General features: G+C 43.6%; 1 long non-coding RNA gene across 2 annotated transcripts; it reads left to right on the top strand.

Annotated features, from left to right (window-relative positions):
- Nucleotides 1–668: 668 nt before the first annotated feature.
- LOC147647997 (uncharacterized) lies at nt 669–25,104 on the top strand. Of its 2 annotated transcripts, XR_015280743.1 has the most exons (4): nt 669–1,167; nt 5,476–5,570; nt 10,365–10,441; nt 22,399–25,104. It is a non-coding gene; the product is annotated as an uncharacterized LOC147647997 (long non-coding RNA). The 2 variants fall into 2 exon arrangements; XR_015280744.1 differs by lacking the exon at nt 22,399–25,104 and having other exon boundaries at nt 10,365–10,695.

The following is a 25,104-nucleotide window of genomic DNA, read 5'->3' as shown; positions in this document are numbered from 1 at the left end:
AACTATACAGTAGTCTTTCATCAGTTTCTCCAGAAGACAAAGTTTGTTCGTGGTGTCTGCTTTCCACGAATAGCAGCCGCCCGGGCAAAACTTCTGCACAGTGACATTGCTCTCATTTTCACAGCTCTCCGAAAGGTGTGTCCATGGGCCATGAAGTCACGGGGTATTCTTTTCAGGATGAGTTGTTCAAAGGTTTTCTTTATCTGTCTCGGTGATGATCTTTGGGAACAGAGGTTTTCTTCTTTTCTCCCTGGGGGCAAAGGGTCTTCCTCACTCTCACCTCTCCCTCCCTCTCTCTCTGTTGAAGCTTCTCATGGCATTGCAGCTACCCTACACAACTGCTTGGTTTCATCAACAGATGTGTTTGCTGAGATCTCTAGTTGGAATACTTCATCCCCCCATCCTTTTCTCAGGAATTAAAGGAGATATTTCAGTAGATCATTGTGTATCTCCATGGCCCTAGCAATAGAATATTTCAGCCCCTTTTGGCATTTCTTCATTCTCCTTCTATCTGAGGCTTGACTCCTTCTTTGTCTGATGTTGGCGTTTTCCTGTTGTTTTTCCGGGTGTCGTCACTCTCTCCCTGCAGGGAGGATGGAGGTGTGCAGGTGCGATGGCTGCAGTGACAGGGTGAATATCCCACCCAGTGGCACAGCAGCAGGCACGGTGTTGGATTTCAGGTGCTCTGGCGGCCTCCCTGGGCCGGGCAAGTGCTGGGGCGGGGAGCTGGGCCTGGAGCCGTGGGGCGCCATGGGGGCTGAGTGTGGGTGAGATGTCGGCAGCCGTGGCCAGGCTGAGCCTGGGGCCGGGGTCCCGCAGCCTCCGTCCCCACCCGGGAACCGCTGGGCTGGGGCCCGGCCTCCCGCAGGCCGCACAGGCCGTGGGCCAGCAGGGCTGGCCTCAGGGGAGCTCTGCTGCCTTTGGAGGCTGGAAGCAAAGAGAAGCCACTTGTGGGGCTGGTGGATTTTGAAATGGGCATCACGGCAGAGGCGGATCTAATTTCCACATGCTGCAAAATTTTGTCGGTTCTCAGAACTAGCCAGCCATTGGCCTGTGTCAGGCACAGAGGAAGCTCCCAGCAGCTTCTCTCAAAGAAATCACTTTGTGGGTGGTTCTTCTTTCCCCAAATGCCAGTCGATGCCAAACCACCACACAGTGTTAGCACAGGTAAAGAGCGATGTTTAAAATTCTCCCTTCAAATACCAAAGTAATAACTGCAAAATACCTTAAAAAGTTTCATTAACCTTGATCGTTAAAACATTTCCACATTTCCCTTGAGAGAGATGCCTGTTCATGGAGCTCCATGGAGATTAGAATTTGTGAATGTATCTCTTACTGGTTGATAATTACGAGAATTTTAAATGGAGATGAGTGTCCCACTAGGGCACCACAAGGAGCTAGCAGAACAATTGGATCAATTTTTAGGCCCACATAGCTACACTTGGGAAGAAATGCAATTTGGGAACTTTCTTTAGTTCAGAGGAAAACTCAATGATATGAATTGCAGGGATAACAATTTAGGAAAGAGAAAATCCACCTGATGTTCAAGGGGGAGATACCCAAGGAAACAGAAATTCCCAATACTGGGGCCTAGCTAGGATGAGAATAAACTTGAGGGGACGAATACTATGTCAGCCTCTAGAAGGTTGGTGATTAAGGGAATTCTGCACCAAAGAAACAGAATTTCAAAAAGGCCTCGGAGAATTAACAGCAAGGGGATGAGCCAACCACTGCCTGGTTACAGAGGCTCAGAAAAATATACAGCATTACTCAGGAACCTGAGTTCTTGAAAGTGATGCAGGTTAAGATCTATTTATCAAAAGGAGGTTTTGTCACCGATGCACGGCTAGACATAAAGAAGAAATTAGAGAAAATAGAGAACTAGAGTCGTAAAGAACTGAGTTAATTATTGAGGGAAGCCCAGAAGGTTTCAAAAGAATTCAGCAGAATGACTAGGTTGGAAGAGACCTTCAAGATCATTGAGTCCAACCCATACCCTAACAACACAACTAAACCATGGCACCAAGTGCCATATTCAGTCGTTTTTAAACACATCCAGGGATGGTGACTCCACCACCTTCCTGGGCAAACCATTCCAGTACTTTATCACTCTTTCAGTGAAAAACTTTTTCCTAATATGTAATCTATACCTCCCTCAGTGCAGCTTGAGACTGTGTCCTCTCGTTCTGTCCACTGCTGCCTGCAGAAAGAGATCAACCCCCACCTGCCTACAGCCACCTTTCAGGAGGTTGTAGGGGATGATAAGGTCACCCCTGAGTCTCCTTTTCTCCAGGCTAAACAACCCCAGCTCCCACAGCCGCTCCTCACAGGGCCGGGAAGGATTGAAGGAGAAGGGAAGATGGAGCTCTGTTTTTCAGTTCCTGCTTTGGCATTCTCCTGTTGGAAGAACACTTTGGTTGTAGCAGAAAGGGTGCGGTAGATAAGCAATAACCCTACTGTCCTTGGATGTCCTGCTTCCCCCTGGAGACAGGAGGTGGCAGGGCAGGAATGCCTGCAGGATTACATGTGACAATGTCCCCTTCACCCTCCTGCGGGTGGGCAGCCAGCCTGGCCTCTGGAGGAGCAGCAGATCAACTCCCCATCACTCTCTGGACTTCAGGGGGGATAATCCCAGCACAGATGAGGAAAGAAAAATTAGTCAGAAAGGAGAAAGACTCCTCACTTTGGGCAATGGAAATGAAACTTATGACTTGGTTTCTAAGAGGCCTATCTGCCAGAACAGCTGTGCCTGTTGCACAACCTGCTGCTGCGGGCAGATAACTGACTGACCACAGCTCAGCAGCACGTGGGACAGGGTGAATCCTCTCCTCTGGAGCTAGATACAGTACTCAGTCAATAAAAGCATTGCTGTTTTCTCATTTTCTGCCTGTCTGCAGCAGCCAGACCTGCAAGCAGCTGCAGCCAGCCAGGCACAACTGGTGACTGCAGGACAAGACAGTGGCTGCAGAACCTTGTAATGATGCACAGGAGTGGTTACCAGTCAATTATAGCAAGGTAGAGGCAAACACTGAGGCCACTCATGATGTGATAAGAAGTGTCCTTGGCCATAGTGTTTTAATAAATACTTTGTGAGCAACTGTTAAAACCTTCAGAGAAATTCCTCCCATAATTGGAAAAGACTTCTGCAGTTTATACGTTCTTTGTTTTAATACCTTTGCAAGATACCCATAATATCCATTTTTCCTTGATTCTTTCCTCCCCCAATGCTGTGTAGATCAGTAACCACAAGAAACCAGCTCCATAAACTTCTGCTGAAGATGCAGGCTCAGGTTTTTAAAAAAATAGGAGCAGTTTATCCTCCCAGCCCCCTCTGAACTCTGAGTCCTCAGCTTTTGTATCTGACTCTGAGTACAGCCTGCAGAGAAATGTCTTTCCTGACTTTTTACTGCTGTGGATGACCTGCGTCAGCTGAATCCACCTTGCTTATTTTGCACCTGAATGGCTTAACAACCTCATCAGGATTTTTCAGAAAAAAAAAAAAAAAAGTGGATTGAATAGCAGTCTAATAGACACTCCAGGTTGTGGACTGCATTCTCCTAGTCTGGAAGAGGTCTATTGCACAAAAATATCATGCTTGCATTTTTAGCACTTAGAAGCTGTCTCTCAGGAATAGCCAGAGATTTTAGCCAAGGAGAGTTTATAGGTTCACATATACCAGAGACTCATCACTGTGTGATTTCTTGTCATAAAAACTCTATTCCCTGGCAGAATTTGTTCATCTTTGTCCTCCACCAGCCAGGCAACCTTCTCAGCTTCACCCATCACCAGATGGGTCCAGATTGACCAGAAAGGTCTTGGTATCAGTCAACAAAGTTTTCCTGTCTACTCAAACATTTCTGTTGTACATACCCATGTATCTTTCTGGGGAAGAATGGGTTTAGTAGAAAATAAAAAAGGAAAAAAAAAAAAAGAAAAAATAAAAACCCAAAACCATAGTTCAAAATCATTAAGTTTGTGAGCTTATCCTTCATATTTTGTATTTTAAGTCAGCCCAAATTTAGAATGTTTGTGTAGCAGGTAGCACATTCTGTTTAGCTTCTGATTAAGTTCCAGCTTGAGTAATTGAATTCTGTTGCTCAAAATTCTTCCTGCAGTTTCAATTAGATGCAATCATTAAATTTTCACTTCCTTTTCTGAACTGTTTGGTAATGTCAGTGTGCATTGTTCAAACTGTTGCCCTCCATCACCACAGAGATGCTTGCTGTGTCCTGGCAGATGATGCAATGTGATCCTTGCACATGGCTCACATATCACTTTGCTGGATCTATGAAATATTTTAAGATGGTTGCATTGCATTTTTGGCAAAAATTCCATGTAAATCATTATTATCATCAGGGTGGTACCCTGTAGCAGTCAAAGTCAATATGTGCTCAAAAAAAAAAAAAAGTTAAAGAAGCTGAAAATTGAGTTTAGAATTCAGTCTATGCAAAAATCCCTCTGGCCCACATTACTGAAAATCTTGGCATTTTCTTCGGTTTGGGAGATAAAACTGTATTTCATGCTCTCCCAGAGAAAAATTATTCTTGGGTTAAGAGGGATGATCTTAACCCAAGATTCCTTGCTTTGTAGGTAATGCCAGATCCTCATTATATATCTTGAGGTTTTGGGGATTTTTTTTTGTTGGGTTTTTGTTTGTTTGTTTGTTTGGTTCATTGGTTGGTTGGTTAATAGTTTTTTTTAGGTTTTTTTTGTTAGTTGGTTTGGTATGGGTTGGGGTTTTCTTGGTGTTGAAGGACAGGCAAAGTTTATGGTGGTGAAGATTTAGTTCCCACTACAGCAGTGGGACTGATGGAGCTCTTCCTGAAGGAAAACAGGTCCTTAAATTCAGGTATTAGTAACTGTGGGTCCTCTTGTAGTTAAGTAGAAATAGAAGATAATCAATGAGAACTGGAAATGATGCTGTAAATTAATTTTAAGGTGTTACTTTACTGGACTTGTAACACAAGATTTGTTCCTTTTTTCCCCAGGGTAATAATTTTCTCCTGCCCAGTCACCAAAGCCTTGTGACTAATTGACTGGCACTCATTTTCAAACTGGTGTAGCAAATTTTATCTTTCAATCTGCTTAATCTCTTTCCAAAGTTGCTTGAGATGATCAGAAGTAAATTTACCAAATTTGCAACTTATTTGTAGATTTCTTCAGTGAAGATCTTTGGTTTGTAGATCACTTACAGTGGGCTTCTATGATTTCAGTGATGTGACAGTGGGTTGCAAGATTTGTTGTGTTTGATGACTTACAGGGTTCTCTGCTTGTGGGTATTCCAGGCCAAAACTGTATTTTATCCATCCAGTTCAGCCATACTGCACATTGTAATCCTGTTTAAAGATGGTTTAATAAGGGCTAATATACAATCAAGAAATGTCATCAATAATAACTGGGCTTTGAATATATCATCTTTAAATGGGGATTTACCTGTCCATTCAGATGACTGCTGTATTTTTCCTGTTTGCTCAGCTTTCACTAGAGCACTGGAGCTGTGTTGATTGTTTCCATAACAAACTCCAGCGGCATCATCAGTCCCAGCTGTGAACTTGACCTGTAATAATTAGGTAAGGATCTCTCTGAATTCTTTCTGGAAACTGCCACTGTCCTTTCTGATAGACTCAGGTTTGGAAAGGCGCTGAAGTGGGTTTGTCTGCCTCCTGCAGCAGCACCCTGAGAGGGAATCCTTTACCAAGAGGCAGGAAAATCTCTTGCACTGTGGAACAAGTGCTTTCCAGATGAAAGCAGATGACAGCTCTTCACTGAGCTTGCAGCTGTACAAACACACTTCTCCACCACCTCTTGGGGACAGAGGGGTTTGTCCAAAATGCTGCAATGGGCTGGTGGCAAAGAAAGAACCAGACCAGCTCAGCCCTTTCTTCTGCCCCAGCCATTCACAGGCACACCTGCAGCTCTTAAACTTAGATTTTCCCTTTGAGTTTATTTCTGAGCCAAGGTATGAATAGAGAAGAACTAAATACAAGGTAAATAACCCAGAGGTAAAAAAATGTATTGCACAAATAATAGACAACATGCACTTCCTGACATTTGCATCACCGTCACCTCTTACAAAATATGCAAATGGTCTGGCAAGGGGGTGAGCTCTCTGTGTGTGAATGGAAAACAAACAACAGATGAAAGGGGAAGAGGGGCAAACAGGCTGATGAGATGATGCTCTTGCCTGAGAAACCTCTTGTGAGTGAGTGGTACAGTCTGCCAAAGAACTAAACCTTCTGTGAAGAGTACAGTGACTCACCAGCTCTGAAAGAGGCAGGGAATAGGGTAGGAACTGACAGACAAGAAAGGGAAAGGGATTTGGTGAGGAACAACTGGAGACCATCAATCAGCTCTTTTTATCAGGGTTCTTTCAAACCTGGTAGAGGAGCCAGCTTCTGCTTTGTTGGTGATGCAACTTTGGCACAGTTTTCCCTCTTCTCTCTTCCTCCTGTCGTGTGCTGGAATAACAGCATAATCAGACTGCCTTCAGGCACTGTCAAACATTAACTCTTGTCCTTCTGTTCTTCCTCTCTGAGGGCTGTTTCCCTGCCATTCTCCCAAGGCTTGGTTGACTAAGGGGGCACACTTGGTATGGCAGCAATGGTGGGAACAAGTGAAGGATCAGAAGTGGCATGGGCTGACCTATCCACTGTTGCTGTTTTGTCCCCTGACATTTTCATCTTGGCTTGGGCTCTCCAGTTTGATCTCCCAGTACAAACACTGCCAACAACAGCAGAGCCACGCTGAGGCAGGATTCCATGCCAGGCTTGTACAAGCACTGCAGCTTTGAGGTTTAAATCTCACAGGGAACCATTTTTTCTCTGCAGAAATCCCTGGCATTCATCATGTTAATCTCCAGGACTCGGAAACAACGATAGTCTTCACCCCCAGACCTCCACAACCTAACCCACTGCCTCTCGAAAACCAGTGGCCAGACCTATGGATGAGCAATGATTTTATTTTTTTTCTCTCCCGTCATTTTGGTGATTCACCTTCTGACCTGGTCAGCGCAGGAAGAGGAAGGCTGTGAGTCATTGAAAGGCATTGGCCATGCACCAGTGGGAGCCTAAGACATATCATGAGCCTTTTTCTACAGCTGAGTTTTCAATCTTCACGCTGCAATGCCATTACCAAGGGATTAAATTAGTCCTGTGTCTTATATAGTCCCTCTGCTAAGCTATCTGGAAAAGAGCTGTGACAAGTCAGACACCCTTTGCTGTTTACTTCTGCTGTCTGCTGCTTGCAACACAAGTTTAAATGCTGCCCCATTTCATCCTGAATCATCCTGGTTTCTTTGCAACAGCAAAGTCTTTTGGCAGTCTGGAACAGTGTCCTGTTCTGCATGACTGGCAACACTCAGACAAACCAGCTACTTTCAGACTCAGACTTAAGTTTATAGTTTAAGCCCAGGACTAAGGGTTTGGAGTGTTTGGGAGAGAGAAAAAGGAGAAGCAACCTCCTGCCATGGTGAAAGAGAAGGAGGAGCCTTGTTGGAGCATATGAAGAGGTATTTGGCAGGTCTTTGGGTGATAAGTCCACAAAACATCTCTGCAGCAAAGTAATGCATTCAACCTGGTAGAAGGTTTTTTATAAAGCCTCTCTGAGCAATTTAGTGGACTTTTGCCATCAGAGGATACAGCTTGCTTTCTTAGGCAGCAGGCTAGTAACTAGTTCTATAAATCTTTCCTCAGCCATGTCCCTCTGACAGATCCTTCTTAATATTTCCCCAGTTCACAATCCTGTTGCATGAACATTATCCTGTATAGGTCATATACATGGATATAGCTCCCATCCTAATGACTACTTTGGCATCAGACTCCTGTTTCTGCCAAAGAGGCTTAAACATTTCTCAGTGCCTTGGGTGGGACTTTGCAGCTGCCTGTAGAAGGGCAAAAAATGGACCCCAACTTTCCTGAGGCCAGGTCTCTCTTCACCTTCTTACACTGTTGATCTGATCCCCACAAGCAACTCAAAAAGACAGTGAGTTTTCAGCTCTGTTGGCAGGATGCAGCACAGCTGAATTATGAGGTCCTGATTATGAGCTTGTCTGTGCTTCCACAGGCAAGGACACAGACCTTCTCCTATTCCTGGGCACTATGCACCAGCCAAGCTCTGTAGAAGGTCCTCAGACTCCAAATCAAGCAGGCAGTGGGCAGCAATCAGGGGGAAATGGGCAGATTTTGAATGCTCCCTCAAGGAATTGCTCCTGCATGTGAGCTGAGGTGGATGCAGGCTTTCTGTATCAAGTTGTTAAGGCTAGTCCTGTGCATTTGGAGCATGCTGTGATTGTCAGGGTAGTCCTGTGCAGAGCTAGGAGTTGGGCTCCATGACCTTGTGCCTCCTTTCCAACTCAGATGACTGAGGCTCTGTGGTTCTCTGATCTTTTAATTGAATGGAAACAACTGCTGGATGAGAATCATCACACCCCACAGTGTGTCCTTTGTGTGTCACCAGAAAGAATTAAGCTGAATTCATCAATGCAGGTTCGCCTTTGAAGGTAACAAAATTCAGTGTTGCTTTGCAGCTGGTGGACAAAAGCTCATTAGGATTTTTTATATTTTTTTTGTGGTGCGTGTGTCCTTGTGTGACTGTGGACTTGAAAGACAGGTTGCTGCATGGCAAAGGCAAAGTTTCAGGGAAGCCAGGAGATTTCTGGAGCTTATGGAAGTCATAATGATGCATGAAAGTCATGAACAGAGGAGATGCTTTGCTAGACCTGGCACTCACCATGAAGATGGAAGGTGTTTAGGAGGAATGAGCAAGATTTACCTGGTGCAGGGAACCTGCTTGTCACAGTCTCATGGAAAACCGCCCCTGGGGGTATCAAAAGGATCCAGGGGAAGCCAGCTGATCTTCTGTGTCAGCCTCTTTAGAGGACAAGAATGGCCTGCTGCAAGGCATAGGCAACTGAGCAACCTTGGCAATGGGTCAGCACAGAGAACATGGAGCTCCTTGGGGAGAGAGGGACTCAGAGGCAGAAGCAGGGACAGGCTGCTCAGAAGATGCAAATAGGAGTGGGATCAGGAAAGCCGAATCTCATCAGCAGCTGAAACCATCAGACAGCACAAGGGACAAACTTACCTTTCTATAAGAATTTTGGTTGTCAAAGGAAGCCTAAGAAGACCACAGGGCCACTGTTCAGTGGGACAGAGACCCAGTGGGCATTCAGTGCTGTGTTCAGTGGCTCAAGATCCAACAGGACAGGTTCCTTGGCAGCCTGGCCTTGTGGGACCCACTCTCAACAAAGCTGGACAGGATGCTGGGCTCTCCCAGCTGTGATTCTGTGACAAGACACACAGAATCAGTGTCTGCTTCTGGATCTGACTTTTTCTCTGTATTTATGGGTGTTACTTTTAGGTACTCAGCTACAGGGTCAGGCCGTCTATTTCAAATTTTTACCTGGGTCTGAAAGACATAGCTTGAAACTGAGTGAAAAAATACTCAGTCCTATCTGTCTACAAGTTCAACTGTGCTGATTTGGCTGTAGTCATGAAGGATAGACTTTGCTGGCGTTTCACATTAGAAACTCAGGTTAAACTGCCTGTTAGGAACTCTGATAGCTGATAACCACCACTGAGGCAGGGTCATTCCTCATCTGGATAAAGGAAGGGGCCCCTATGCTCCAAGGTGACTGTTAAGCAGCCAGTCCAACTTCACCCTTGCTATGTGGACTAATTTTTGTAATAAGAAACTTGTTGAAGTCCCTAAATCATGGTCAGTTTCCTTAGGAAAGGGGAAAGGTGGAGGTGTGTAAAATGGGCTTTGAAACCAAATTGTAGCACCATTTCATAGCACTCAATGTCACCTTTCCCAAACTCAGGCCTTGGTCTTAGCTTTTCAGCTCACCTTTTTTTTCTGCTCTGTTTTTCTTCACCTAGCTGTCAAAGTTAATGCCACAAGGCAATGTGTTCAGATACATTTGAGCAGTTTAATGTGAGTTTTAAATTCAGAGTTATAAATGTCCTAGCTAGGATAGCATGAGAATGCCTGGTTCATCAGTGTCATTTTCAGATTGAGCCAGATACATCAGAGGCAGCACATCTTGAGTTTATAACTCTGATTTTCTCTTCTTACCAAAATAAAAGGGAATTTGTACATTACATAGCACAGCTTATGCTGAGAAGTATTTTCAGTGTACCCAGGGTGTGTTAAGTTTCATTCCCTCTTGTTTCTGCGTAGCACTGTTAGTTCTGTCCAAGTTGCCATCAAATGCATATTTATTTTCTCAGGAGTACCCAAATATTTCCAAGGTGGAGTGAGAGAGTGAGAAACAGAAAGTTTCACAGCTGATATGTGTTTCCCCCTTGGAATGACATCACTGTTTAATTCCAGCAGTTATTTTGTTCTTTATACTATTTTGACAGAAAGAGAAAACTGTTGCCCTTTGCATTAAGGTGGAGAGTTTTAAAGCAGTGAAATCAAAGGGAATATAAAGCATGAGGTAAGAAATCAATCTCTGAACATACAGATTGTGATTTATAATGTAACACATCAAATTACAATTCTTCCATAGTAATTCCAGGATGAATTCAGAAGAATTCCATAAAAAAAGAATGCTCACTCTTGGTCTTTTTAAGACATGGGTTGTGCATAAAGGTCAGTTTCAAGAGGTTCTTTAATAACTGAACTTAATTTTAAACATATTCATTTATGAAAAATGAAAATGGTGCAATTTAAAAAAAAAAAAGAAGAAAACTAAATTACATTCTTTTCTTTCACTACAGTTGTAGAGACACAGATTTGCAAAAAATTACTTTTACAAAAATCAGTAACTAAAAAAACATGATACAGAACAGCAACAAGTGGTGCTAAACCTTTTAGTGACTTAATTTTGTCACCAGTTGGTTCAACATATGAACAAAATGCCACTGGTTATGAACCAGCAGAGATCTGTCCCCTTTAGTCAAGTAACTCCAGGAGTCTGCATTGAAATGCAAATAAATAAAGCATTTTGCTGTGGGCAATTGAAATGAATCCTGCTAAAGGCGGAAAATTTTGGCTACACCCCAGATGCTGCCCATATTTGAAGATATAATCTATGAGATAGTTTAGGGTTGTTTCTGTGGACTAGAAGGGGAGGATCAGAAGCAGAGCCTCCCATTTATCCAAGTTAACTTTAGCCTCCCGAAAGGTCTTTCAAGTGTCTATCACAAATAGTTAGAAAGTATTTTTTCATACCTCTGCAGAGTATTTGGCAGTGATTAATTTTCTTCTTTATTTTCAGGGAAACCTTCTTTAGTAAAAATTGCATATTCCACCCCATTTCTTGCTTTCATGTGAAATACCAGAACAATCTGAGAGCAGCATACTGCACAAAAATTTTCACTGAATTCAATACCTAATTTTTCCTAAAAATTATTCCCTAAATTTTTTTTTTCTAAGAAGAAAAATTAATATTTGCTTTCCAGTCAGTCCTTGAACTTTTTGTATTCCTTTTTATTTATTATTTTTCTCCTAAGTGGAATTGGGACATTGTTAGAGATTGGTGGGAAATATAGATAGAAGGATGTAAGCTAGATAATAACTTGGAAAAGAAGGAATATTTAGAGCTCTTGAAGTCCATGATAAACCACTCCTTGACTTCCAGACAGGAGCAGGTTAACAGAAATGCAGCAACAGCTTGTATTAGACATATGGGCCGTGCAGGCCCAGGAAAGCACGGAGGGAAAAGGGAGTCTGCACCTCAGAGGAAAACAAAATTATCCACATAGCTTTTTGCTGAGTGAGTGAATCAACAAGTCAGCCAGCATCTGCCCTGCTCATTGTCTTGGCAAGGATCCTTGTGACAACAATGTCATATAAACTTTTATTTGGAGAGGTTTTGAATCAGCTAACTAGGGGAAAAAAAAATAAAAATAAAAATAAAAAAAAGCTTAAAACAATAAGTGCTGAAGAAGGGGGGAAATTAATACAACTCAGAATTTAGATTTTCAGTCAGGCTGTCTATATAATGGAACGAGCAACAGAACTTCCTCATGAGATTACTACCTAAGGAATTCCCCAAGATGTTTATAAACACATCTACAAAAGTCCTCCTTTCCCATTATCTGGGGTGGTGTTGGATGCATTCCTCAAGGCACTTGCCATAGTAAGTGGACTTTGCAAAAAATCGTGTGGCTTCAAACCATACATCAGCCTGTATTAATTTCATATGCCCTTCCTTGGCTTTCATTTTAGCATTTAATTTGGGCTCCTCTTGTCTTGAAGTGTGTTAGATCTCTACAGATTTCTCCCTCAAGAGGCACTGGAATGATTCCTGGTGCTTTTCTGGTTTGGGCACCACGTGTAGGAACAATGAGCCCCAAAAGTCACATCACTTCTGGCAACAGCTGGGGGTTTCAGGTGCCTCACCTGAGGCACATAAATGGGATGGATTTTCACACACAAGCAAGATTTTTCTGTTTGAAAATCACAAGAAAGCATTAATAAATGCTTCAGGGAGCATGATGGTAATGGTAGGTGACTACCTTCACAGCACAGCCCATGCCAGTGAGCAGTGAGCAGCTCTGAAAGAAAAGTGAGGTGAAAATATGGTCAAAGACATTTGGAGACATGGTAGAAATAGGCAAATAAATGTCTGATAGCACATGATCCAGGCCATTTCCCCATGCTGCAGTCAAGACCCTGAGCACTTTATTTGCTGTTCAGTGTGGCTCCATTTCTGTGTGGAAGAAAGAATGTGCTGACCTGCCCTCAGACATGCCATTTCACCAGTTTTTACTTCCTTTTGGTATTTACTAACCCTGGGTTAAGAAAGTGAGTGAAGCTTTAAAGTAAATTGTCTAGTTATGGACCTTTGGATTGGGTTCTTTTTCCCTTTGAACTGAAGACTGACGAGAGGGAGGCAGTTTTCTCTTGTTCCATCTCAGTAGTTTATTCTTTTCTTATCAGCATTACAAGGTACAAGGAGCTATGTGCACTATGATAGAAAAGTGTAAAATGACTAACAAAGATCTTCTTCAAGGCCTTTTATATGTCCATTTATCCAATTAACAGATGCCAACTAAATTATTTTTCTTAGTGACCCAATGACCCATCACCTGTGTGCTGCACTGTGGTATTTTCTATCCAATCACTTACTACTACCCAAAAACTTAGGAGAAGAACATGAAGAAGAAAGAAGGACAGGAGACAACACCCTAAATCCTCCATCTTATCTCCTGTTCTTTAAACTACTTTTTCACCCAGTGATTTAAGAAACTTTCTAATCTACACACTTACACTTTTAGCTTTTTCCATCTAACTTTAACATTTGTTTTCATGTATCACCATGAAAACATGCTCATGAATTTCATATTGTACGAAATTCAGTGGTTTTTTGAATCCTACAACTAAGTATTAAAAACAAGGGCACACACTCTTTATCTCAGACTCCAACGGTAAATGAGTTTGGCTTTTCAGTGGCATCACTTAGGCCAAAAATCTCCCTTAGGCTCTTTGACAGGTGATGCTGGGCATGGTAGTGCCTCTTCGGCATTTCCTTTGCCTTTACACTTCCTTAAGTCACCTTTAAGCTGGCTTAGAGCTCCTCTAGACTCCAAGGAGGCAGAAATGCTGGCAAGTGCTCAAAGGATACTGACAATCACCTCACAACTTTTGCAATCTCTTTCTGGATTTCCCAGAAAAATGACAACTTCCCCCACAAAAGCTGCATTTCAATGCTGTAAGGCACTTTAAATAATTTATCTAATTTTCAAGCATCCTACAGATGCAGATCTAGAAACATTCACATGAGAATTTCCACCAAGCATCAGAAGGTTGTCTCCAGGGAAAATGATAGAGTTATTTACACATTTTTCTGCTTTTGAGCTAGACAAATTCGGTGAGCCTTCTTCCCACCGCCCCAGCCATGGTCACATGGACCTGTTGCTGCTTTTTACTTCCCAACATGAAAGCAAACATGAGATCTGTTATCTCCTGTAGCCCACTGGCAGTCCATGGCACATCTGAGGGGACAAGCAGGAATTGTGGCGCTGGGAGAAAGTATCTGCTTGACAGAGAAACCTTCTTCAGGATTGTGGCTGCTCAGCACGGGCTGTATTTTGGCTTTTGTGGCTCTCAGGGAAGAGGACATGAACGTATATAACCAGAGAATCAAAGTGGCTGCTCAGAAGTCCAGAAGCAGCTTGTGAATGATGAAGGAGAGAGTGTCCCCTGCCTTCACACACGCACACAAACAAGGCTGAGGTGTTTACAGAGCTGCACGCATATTTTTCGGTCTGTCAGACACTCCCTGTGTGTGGCCTATTGTTTGACTGCAAGTTCTAATAAATAAGAGCTGACATTCAATTGAAGCCTCTTATTCCCCAGCTGCACAGGATGGCAAACCAAAGCTGGGGCCAAATTCCTGGGGGCGGTGTGTGTGCCGTGTTCTGGGGGCTTTGCCACCGCCAAGGTGACAGCTTGTTGTCTGTGGGGAGCTCGCTGGCCATGCTCTGCTGTATCTGTGCAGCCCCCTGCACTGCCCAGCTGTGGGACAGAGCCAATTAGAGGCAGAGAAACCAAGCTCTGCAGCCTCCAGAGGAGGGAGGTCTGGAACAATTTGGGCTGGGAGGAAAATCTGGAGCTGTGGGCAGCTCTTTGGTGGTGGAAAACCAAGCTGGGAGCTAAGAGCTGACAGAGAAGAGAAGGTGGCTTTCTGGGTGAAAGGAGATGGTGCATGTGGGGCACAGCTCTGATTCTGCTCCTTGTGCAATGGGAGGCAGGCAAGGCTAATGATTGTGGATCTCTCTCTAATGAAAAACATGGGTTATTCAACCCTTGTGAGAAACCAAGTGCAGAATTATACTCAGAAAAGCCCCTCTTTGGAGATTTACTAACGAAAAACAAATAAAAGAGAAAGGTCAGCTGCATTTAATGTTGTGTGTTATGGTTGTATTAATAATGTGAAAACCTAAGTGAGACACCCTTTCAAAGACTTTGCCTCATTGTATTTTTTTGCTTTATAATTGTGGAACATCAGCTCTGCCCATTTCACGGGGCACATTCACTCACCCTACACAATCAAACAAAAACCCCTACAAACACAAAACGAGACAGAGCACATTCTCTCTGCAAATGCACATGAGAAGACACAGGCACTGCAGGGGATCAGCACTTTTGGCTCTCGGTCTTCGCCAGCCCACAGTGGGTTGTCAACAGGGACCTGCACTCCCAGGTGTAGAAACAGCATCAGGCCATGGGATGTTCTCAGGGACTGGAATGGGAGGCAAAAAGCATCACCTGTGACAGATTCCTTTTTGGCTAATGGCCAAATGGCTAATGTAGGAAGATCTGTGATGTCTCAAAAAAAACCCCAGTGAGCTCTGCATGCTGCCACCAGTTTTCCCTGATATCATCCAAATTTGGCTGAAGACCACATTGGCCACGGGATGGACAAACAATTGCAAACCTCTCGTGCATGTCATGTTTAGTGGCCACTGCAGTCCCCTGGAACTGCTTAGATTCACAGACCCCAGCTGCCAAGGGTGATTAAAAAATACATTTGAAGCAAAGCTCCAAATTCTTGAGGTGTTAGGGCAAAGGTCTCTCCTTCCAGGGATTTTATCCAAATTCTGTTATTTTTGGTCTCACTGATCCTGTGTTATGCCACTTCTAAGAAAGTGAGAATGTCACACTATCTCCTTCTGGAGAGATGAACAAGGTAAACAAACAAACAAATAAATAAATGCATATGTTGTAGTTCCACCCTCAGGCTTTTATCTGCTTTTCAACACTTTTCAAGTTGAAACCAAATGTAGGAACAAATGCATTTCTCCCTCTGAGAATCTGCTCTTCATTGCTCTGTGAGACTCTTGCTGCAGTTGCATGGCAGAAAAAAGAGGTTTTTTATCATCACACACAAAAATAATTTTTTTAAAAAAAGCAGCAAAAAATATTTACTTTTCCCATAGATCTACTCAATTTTAATAAAGTTTCTTGGTTTCCTTGTAAAAATATCTCTCTTGGTAAGAAAAAAGAAGCAGCTGTCCCATACCATCTTTCTGACACAAGGCAATTTCCTTAAAAACTCTTTCAGAAAAAAAAAAAATCACTTTTTAATTAAAAAAAATAAATTATTATTATTATCATTATTGGTCCCTTTTGCACTGCTGGAGAAAACTAAGGGATCTTGGGTGGAGGTTCTAGTTCTCATATGAGTAATACCCTTCAGCTTACTTAAAGTTTCCTCTACAGCACATGCTGTATTTTGCTTCCCTCCCTTCCTTACATCCATGTGCTGTGGTGCAGTGCACTTCCAAACAGCAGCTGTGGCTCAGGAGAGACCAGGGACCTCTCAGAGATCCAAAAAATCTCATGTTAGCCAACTCTTTTCTCATTGGTACAGCCTGCACATAGCAAACTGCTCAGCCCAGCTGCATCTGACCTTGGTCCTACACAGTTTTGGGGCACATTTCTATTTCAAGGAAAAGGGGGGAAAGGGGCATCTTTCTGCTGAGTCCCACAGCCCCTGGAGAGGTTTTCCTCTCAAGATGTGTGCAAGGCTATGGGATGCCAATTGCAGTGCATCACAGCCTATGTTAGAGGGATCATTTTTAAGCAGGGATGAGAAAACCCAGAGCTGAGTGCATTCCATACTGACATGGGCTGTCAGGGCGGCTGTTTTATGAAGCAGGCTGGGATAATGGGACTCCACTACCCTGAGGTTGGATGGAAGCCTGTTTTGCATACTGTAAAGCCTTTTTATTGCTCTTCATTCAAGGGCCCATGCATGCTGTTTCTAAGGTTTCAATGTTATCTATCAGAATAAACAGGGGGCAAAGTTATTGTAAAATTAGCAGAATTAGACAAATATTGTGTTGCTTTTGGTGCATTTTGTTTGTTTGTTTTTTTAAGGTGTGCTCCTTCTTTCTCCTTCTTTCCTTCTTGTTGTGGAAAACTTAGAGAAATCTGCCTAGAAATATCCTACTGAAGCTGGGAGGTGTAGAGATAGGTCAGGAAGAAATCCATCACCAAGAGACCCTTTCTTCCTCCAGTTCCTCTTTGACAGGCTAAATGGAACTTCTGCAGGAAACCAGAAAAGCAAAGAGGCAAAGTGGCTTTCCAGAGGTTGCTCCCTAGGTCAGTGGCACAGCCAGTTCCAAGTTAAAGGCTTTAATTGACACTTCTGCTTTGAAGCTTAATTTTGTTCTCACCTTCTGCCCATGCAGCTCTGCCCATGCACACTGGAAGTACTCCAGGCCAGGCTCTTTTTCTCTCTTATCATTTTCTGTGCTGTGACAACCTCAGTATCTCAAGGCCTGTTTTTCTTCCCTTCTCTTGCTCTGTAAAATCTGCAAATTCTTAAAATGTTGCCTGGTTTATGAGTGATTTCTCACTCCTCACAACTGGAGAGAGGGGAGATAATTGAAACCAAATGTTTCATTTGTGTTAATAATGAGTGTCATTTTATTTTATGTCGTGCTGTTTCATGCAAGAGCACTTCAAAGTGCAGAGAAGAATAGAGGAGAAGAACATCATAAAAGAGCACTGGAGGCCACATAGTGAGAACTGATCACAAGAGGAGAACCATTCTCAGTCCAAACCTTGACCACAGTCTCTCCAGAGGAAAAGATTTGAGGAGAGGAAAACATCACGTTGCAGGACTTTACCTTTCATCAGGAGGGGCTGTTGAGGTGCTCTGAGGTCCCCTGAAGCTTGGCACCTCTGGGATGAGATAAAGAGTGAAAGCTCAGGCTCAGTCTCCATGAGGTGATGATTTCTCCCTCCTTGCTCTATAAAAGACCTTTCTTGTTGGTATGGGCCAGGAAAAGCAACCAGCATGGTGCTGGTGAGGTTTGACCTCCCCTTCTTTTAGTGTAGGTGGAAATCACCCTTTGCATCCCTCCTTGGGCTGAAGGCACCTCTTATCTTCCATCAACGCATCCCTGGGTGTGGACACACGCAGAAATGTCCACTCCTCCTAAAGGGCCCTCAGCTGGGAGGCTGGAGGAGCTGAGAATAGGATCAACCCAGCCAGTGGCACAGCAGACCCAGCCTCAGGGCTCCCAGGGTCAGGCCATGGCTCCTGGGCAAGTGGCCTTGTGTTATTCTGTCCTCCCAGCACTCTGTGGCAGGTTGTTTATGGCTTGGTTTCCTGCAGCTGGATTAAAAACACTCCGTGGTCGTGCACTTCATGTCAGGAATATGAGCTGCCCCTATAAAAATCCAGCTGGGTGGCCATGCCAAATGCTGGTCCACTGGCCTGGGTGGAAAGGGTAACACAAAGCCCTGATATAAACCTCCTGATGAGACAGTATTTGTAGTTTGGGCCCAGCTCAGGCCTACATCATATCTTCGTTCAACACAAGATTTACTCTATTCTCTGTGAGAGTCTTAGCTGATTTTGTATGTGGGACCATCTGCGCTCACTTAATGGGAGATCATCCCAAGTTTTCTCCTGTTTGCAGAGGAGAAACACCCCTCACACCACATTTATAACACACAGACCCCATGCAGAGTCAGCAGTGTAAGTTTCCTCCATTTCCTGCTGTCCATGGTTCATCAGGACATCAGAGAATGTCACATCTGTATCTGTCCTCCCCAACAAGTGAAGGATAGGGGAAGATCCTAGTGAAAAACCTGAGCCTTAGGTGCCTGGTGAGAGACAGGCAGGACTTGGTTAATACCACTCTAAGCAGCTGATGGCAGAGCATGCAGCTAAAATACATGGTTCTGTAGAGCCTTCTTTTGATGTGAGGGATAAAATAAAGGCTGTGAATGAGGGACCAGCAGGGGTGACCTGTGCAACCTCTGTCTTCATGGCTACATTACCTTCATCTCTGACACCCTAGTGCAACCTGATTTGTTTTTTCTGCACGCTCTCCAGCAGAATAAACAAAGATGTGCATACTATTTGACAACCTTGCTCATTGCAACATCCACATTTCACCCAGGTTTGCTGCATCTGAGGGACTGACAGCCTTTTTGCTGGTGCTCTTACAGCTGGAGGCACTCCTGAGGTTTATAGCACAGAGTCTTGGCTCCACAAAGTCCCGTGCCAAAAGCTGCCAGGTTTTCACTGTGTGGTGTAGTGTGCTCCTCCTGACTATCACAGTGCTATCAGTCACTCAGATGAGCAGAGAAAATCTTCATCAACTGGAGCACTGCTGAAAAGCAGAACCCATAATAACACAACGTAACAGCTCTTTTATTTTTACAGCTCCTCCAGAGCCAAAGCACCATATAATATAATGAAACACTTATAGTGAAAAAACAGAAGACCCCAAAATAATAAGAATTAAAGTTTAAGTCTGCTGGACAACTTTTGCATTTGTCCCAGGTTGTACAGTTGCAGCTTACATTGACTGAAATACAGTGGAAGAAGGAGTGGAAATCAAGAAGTCTGCAGAGCACCCACCAGTGCCCGTGGTTTTGTGGCAGATTTCTGCATCCAAACTGCCCAGGCCACTCTTTGGTGACAGCAAGGTCCTGTCTCCTGTGGCCACATTTAGAGATGTGTGTGCCTTTGGCTGTAGACCTGAAACCTGATGGAGGCTGCCTTTACAAGAAGAGGACTCATCTTTTTAAAAGCCTTGAGCAGGAATCCTTTCCCCCCAGCCAGGACTATGAAGCTGAAGCTGTGTTAGAAGCTGACATGCTGATATTGCTGGAAGGTCTGTCCCAGGCACTGTGTGGCTGGTCACTTTCCCACCTGTCCCCTCCTCTCCTGGCTGCCTGATGAGTCACACTTCACAACAGGAGCAAAACAAATAAAATCTGTGATGCCCAAGAGGCTCCTGATGGTCCCCACTGCCAGATCTACTGCCAGGTGGGGCAGCCCATCCCTGCTGTGCTCAGTCTGCCTCCTTCCCTTGGCATTCCTCCAGCTGAAGAGCTTCCCTTCCTGATCCAACCCCATAAAGAGCTGGTGTCTGGAGGGAGTAGGAGATGCATTCCCTGCCCTTCAAAGTCACCTTGGTTGACTAAGGAGAAAATACCAGCAGTGGGAAACAGCTCTGTCCTGGCAGCTGCATTTCAGGACAATTAACATTTATTTATCTGGTATGTTTGAAGTGTCACCCCAGGGCTTCTCATAACGAGGCCTTTCAGAAAAAGGTGTGTGTTGTTTTTTTGGGTTGATTTTGGGTTGTTTTTTTTTTTTTTTTTTAAATAAAGAATGATACCTCAAATCATCAGCATAGGTCTGGGGGTTTGCTGTCTACACCCTTCTACCTCTGCCAGTTTTCATTTCAACCTGTTGAATGGGCAAACACTGCAAGGCTGCAGGACCCGATCCACAGCCTCTGTGGACCAGTGGAAAGTTTGCCATCAGTTCAAAGGGGCTTGGAGTCTGATGGAGAAGGGAAGAACAGATGGGGAAGATAAGTGAGGGTGTTTTCAGATAGCCCCTTGTTGTGTTCATGTCCTAATTACCCCATGGTGAGCAGTGATTTCAATTTGTTGCACTTTTCATCATCCTGAATTCAGATAAGCAACAAAGGTACATCGTTTGTACCACCCCTACATAACCCTCTCTAGCCAAAATATCTCTTTAGGAGTATTATTTCTTGGCTTAGAAAAATTCTTCTTTTTGTCTTGTTTTGTTTTGAACAAGTGTTTCCCAAAAGTATTTCCCAACTGGGTCATAAAAAAAAATTGAAAAAAAAATCTACATTGCACTGAAAAGAATAATCAATCCCTGCTGTTAAACTCTTATATTCTGAAAGCAGAGTTAATGAAACGAATATCATCTAATTAAAGAGATGTTCATAACTGACAGATCAAACCTTCAGATGGAAGTAATCAAATTTTTTTAGCATGAAGCTCACAGCTCAGGCCGTGTCTACTGATGAACCTGCATTCCCAAGGAGGACACTTAGATCAGGAGATGACTTTTTAATAAGAAACCCAAGCCTGACACTTGAGAAAACCACTGGACTCTGGAAACTCTTTGTCCTTACCAGGACTAAGAGCAGGCTGAAGTCCTGCCAAGCTCTTCACCCTCTCCCCCTCCCACCAATTGCAACATCTCTGTCTTTGGAGCACTGTGATTGACAACAGGCTCAGTCACAACTTAGATCTGCCCTTGGCACTGCTGCTCTGACAGCCCCTCTTTTGTCACACGAAGCACATGGAGGCACAGCCAGTTGTGCCACTTCTCCTCAGCTCCCAGACCACTCTAGCCCTGCCTAAAGCAGGCACCCTCCGAGCCAAATTGGTGTCTGCACCAATGGAAATAGCACAAAATGGGGAATTCTTCATGGTCTTTTATAATTAGGGTAGAGACTTCTCACTCTGATGGTTGCCTCCATGCAGAGGCGCAGATTTTTGGAGTTATTGTTGCTGGATTAATTGGAATTATTGTTACTGTTAATGGTAACATTAAAGGGTTTATCAGGTGTTTATTCACCCACTGAATGTGAGGGAAAGGCATTTTCACGCTGCAGCATGAGGAAGGAGCACCACTGAGCCCTTGAAGAAAAGCCTGGTAATGCTCTGAGACAAAAAGAATTCCTACAGGATACCCTGGAGGAAGACACCAATTCAGTTAAAGCCAGGACTTTGCAGGACTGTGCCAGGTTCTTTAAAATACAGTAGGAAAATTCTGTTTGAAATTATTAGGACTGCTAAAAACTAGCTGAACATATTTAAAATTTCATTTCTTTAAAAAAAAACAAAACAAATTAAAAAAGGGAAAATATTTTAAAAAAAACAACCCAAATGCTGGAAACTAAGGAAACAAAAACTCTGCTTTACAACCATCCTCAAGGTCCATGTAGGCACAACCCTGACTTAAAATAAATAACAAATCTTACTGATTGAAGGAAAAAAATCAGATTCCAGCGAGGTTTTGTTTGAACTGGAAGTCCTGGAAGCATTCAGTTCATACAATCTGAACAGGAATACTTCTAGAGCTTAGAATATGTAGTTAACTTGCACTTGGAGGGCTTTTCACTTTTTAATATAAGTTCTCAACTGCTTAAGTGGAAACACACATCTTGATGCTCAAGTGATCAGTCGAGTGCCTGGGTAGCTCTTGCAAGAATGAATTGGATTTCGTATTTAATTTTCAAAACCTGGGTAATATTTTTGGACTTACTTTAGCACAGGCACAGCTCATGGCTGGTCTGCAGTTGAGAAGCATTTCTTGAAATACAGATGAATGATTGGATCTAAGCATTCTGAGCATTCTTAACAAAACCAGAAGTATCTCTTTTGGGAAAAGTGCCAAATCTGCACTGGCTGTTCCTATTTTGCCAGCCTGCAGAGGAGGAAAGGGAAAACTGCATGCTTATTGCCAAAGCATTTAAGAAGTTTGCATTTATCTTTCATCAAATAATAATTTTCTCTGAATATAAGTGCAGTCAATCAGAATAAAAAGGCTTGTACACAAAAGGAGGAAAACATTACCAATTATGAAATACAGATAAAAAAAATAATTTGAACAGTTCTGAATTAATATTTTCATTTCATTAGGTACAAAACCCAAGAAAAACTGTAAATATCAGCACTCACCTTGGCTGGCTGCTGGACCCCTACCCAGCTTCTCTCTCCATCACTTCAGTGGGACAAGAGGAAAAAATAAGATGAAAAACTCCCTAAGTCAAAACAGCTTCTTTTACCAGAGTCAAGCTGAAGGCTTAAAAATGAGTTATCAACAAACTTTTGGGAGCAGGAAGCGTGAGAGGTGAGAAAGGAAGGACAAAGCAAAGTCCTAAGAGTGAGATTCTGACTTTCCTGAAGGACACACAGAAATTTCCTGGTGGTAGTGGGCTCCAGGATGCCCCTGGCTGGAGCTGTTGTGTCTCTGTCACGTCGGTTCAGCAGCTGAAGTCCTGAAGTCTGGGAGCCCCAGCTTGGGAAGGACCTGGAGCCGCTGGAGCCAGGACAGAGGAGGCAGCAGGATGAGCAGAGGGATGGAGCAGCTCTGCTGGGAGAAAAAGGTGGGAGAGTGGGGATTGTTCAGCCTGGAAAAGAAGAAAGCTTCAGGGTGAGTTGATTGCAGCTTTCCAGTGCTTGAAGGGACCCTGTGAGAAAGATGGAGAGAGACTTTTACAAGGGCCCAGAGGGACAGGACAAGGGGGAATGGCTGAAAGAGAGTAGGTTTAGATTCCCTGCTTCATAGATTAGGAACAAATTCTTGCCTGGGAGGGTTGAGAGACCCTGGCACAGGGTGCCCAGGGAAGCTGTGGCTGCCCCTGGATCCCTGGAAGTGTCCTGGGCCAGGCTGGATGGGGCTTGGAGCAGCCTGGGATAGTGGAAGGTGTCCCTGCCCATGGCAGGGGGGTGGAAAAAGAAGAGCTTTAAAGTTTCTTCCAACCTAAACCATTCTCTGATCCTCTGAATCTGTGAAGTTAAGCTACTGAAGATACAAGGAGAACTTTGCCATGGCATTGTTCTGAGACTCCTTTAGGAGTCTTTAAATGTTACCTGGCACTTTTCTCAGCTTTCCCTGGGCAACAAGACAGACTTTCAGATCTGTAGGAGAGATGTGGAGATACTGCTCATGGGCAACTTGATGTCTTTGGGCAAGTCCTAGCCTGGAGCAATGCACTCATCACAATCATGTTGTTTAGCACAGTTATTAGAGGATTTCAGATGGGAGAAAATCCTCCAACAGAGAGGAGCATGGGTTAAGACTAGAGCTTATGTCATTTATACATTACCAGAGATTCACCTGTAAAACAGAGCTTTGCTATATTTTCATCTTCAGTGCTTTCTCTTTGAGCTGAAGGGTTGAACAACTCATTCAACAAACAGTGAAATCACTTCCCATGCTTTCCAGCCTGCTTTTTGCTTCAAATTTTGGCTTTGTAGGGGAATTAGAAAGCTTAAACTTAATTTCTGTGCTTTATAGTGAAACAGCTGTCTCTGAAGTCATGGAAAGTTGCGCTCAGCATATCTCAATCTAGCACTTAAGGAGGCCAATCCCTGCCAAACATATGCCCTGTAGTAAAGGATGCCAAAATTCCACTTGTTCTCTGTGAATATGCTGGAAACCAGTGGGGATTACAGGGGTGCAGCCGTGCTGTGGTGGAAATCATCCTGTGAGGGAGTTTGGGCATGGCCCACAGGCTGGAATTACTTCAGGTGACCACAGCTGATGGTCACAAGGAGGTGGAGCGTTCACCAGATGAATGGACAGGGCTTGTGAAGGTTCTTTGGGTCGTGGTGGGGGAGAAGAGGTGGGTTCTCTCTTCTTGTTGTTCAGCTGGTCCATTAAATGGGTGACATTTTCCTGGGGGGAAAAAGATGGGTTGCTGTAAAAGGAGAAATCCACCCTGACCATCTCCCTGCTTCTCTGGTCAGTGATTCACCATTGCAGCCACCCCTAACAGGACCTAATCAAATCAAATTCAAGGGATCCTTCTCCTGGTACTCACCTCAAATGTGTCAAAGGATTCTCTCCTTGCTCTCCCTTCCCCACCCTGCTGATAAATGGTATTTAAAACCTATTCAATATTAGGGCTGTATTCCAAATATCTTTGGGTGTTTGGACAAAGATAAATGTCGAAAGAATTGCCTAAAACCCCACATGGATGAGATTGTTGTGTAGGAGACACGTATGAGGTATTTAAGACCCAAAACCAGAGGGGCAGTTTAAAAGATTTTTCTGAACAAGGAAAGTCCAACTGTACTGAAAAGGACCTTATTACTTCCAATTTATTGTTTTTTTGATTCTGTGTGAACAAACAAAATTAGAAAATCAGAGAGTATTTCCACTTAGGGCGGGGGTCCAAGGGATTTCTAAATGGGGTGGTCACTAGTGCAGTGGACTGGGAGAGAAGGCTGTGTATTGAATATGATCTCTTTTAGTTCTCAGCTCAATGGTTAAGTGAAAAATTGCCTTTCTCACTCCTCTGCTGATACTGAGAGGTAACAGCAGCAGTCACCCAAGAACAAGACAACGGGAAGCTTAAATTCTGAGTAGGACAGGTGTTGACAAGAGATGATATTGATGTAGCCCTGTGCCCTGTGCAACAAGCTGTTTGTGTGGAAGCCTTTGATGCTGAGTTTCTTGGGAAGTGTAAGTGCTGTTCCTCAAGACTTTCAAAGCAGGCAAAACACCTAATGAAAAAAAAAAATATATATAAAGGGAGGAGAAATAGATGGCAAAAGTACACAGACGTTTGTAATATGATAACAGTTTGGCTAGATTTGTAGTGAAGAAAGAGAAAAAAA

This window comes from Cyanistes caeruleus, chromosome Z (genome assembly GCF_971803275.1).
Source record: "Cyanistes caeruleus chromosome Z, bCyaCae1.hap1.1, whole genome shotgun sequence".
NCBI classification, from domain to species: Eukaryota; Metazoa; Chordata; class Aves; order Passeriformes; family Paridae; genus Cyanistes; species Cyanistes caeruleus.
The sequence above is the reverse complement of the archived record's forward strand: the minus strand, read 5'-3'. Positions and strand labels throughout refer to the sequence as shown.